A 716-nucleotide genomic window follows, 5' to 3' on the forward strand; every position below is an offset into this window, starting at 1 on the left:
GCCAGGATCTTTTAGTCAGGGATAATCCTGCCTTGAGTAGGGGGCTGGACTACATGACCTTGTGAGGTCCCTTTCAGCCCTACTTTCCTATGATCCAGTTAGTGACAGCTAGTTAGCCAGGTCAGAGAGATTTATTTTTAAAGCCCTGAAAGATTATAAATGACTCATCTGGGAAAAATAATGTGGCAGATAAAAATAGTACATAAATACACAACCACAACTCTTAGCTCATTACACAATGGTTATTCTGCTGTTACGAGGTCTCCAAACATTAAATTATGCATAAATATTACATGGTACAGTTCTGCTTTGAAAAGTGCTTGTCCAAATGGCTCTGGGTTTCTGTGACCAGTATGTCTCAATGATTTCCAGGTCCAACAATATTTGGTATTCTGTTCTTTTCTTCTTTGAAGTAATGGCCATCCCTGGAAACTTAACATGGTGCAAAGTTAAGCAACATCCTAACTTATGGCAAATCCAGAGGTCACATTCTGTCCCCAGTGACCTCTGTACAGCCCCGCCACTTTCAAGTGGCTTAGTAGGTGTAATTGGCTGTATAACGGGAACTTTCTGGTGATGAAGCTCAAAGTACTATTAAATCTAGCACCCTTCCTCCTAGCTTGGCAGCCCTAATGCAACTAACAGGAATAAAATATATTTTTTGCCACTGAACTCCACAGAATAGGCTTTAAAGCCCATGGGAAATGGGTCGGAGG

The sequence above is a fragment of the Gavialis gangeticus genome, unplaced genomic scaffold (genome assembly GCF_001723915.1).
Source record: "Gavialis gangeticus isolate Ggan-Ray unplaced genomic scaffold, GavGan_comp1, whole genome shotgun sequence".
In the NCBI taxonomy this organism is placed as follows: domain Eukaryota; kingdom Metazoa; phylum Chordata; order Crocodylia; family Gavialidae; genus Gavialis; species Gavialis gangeticus.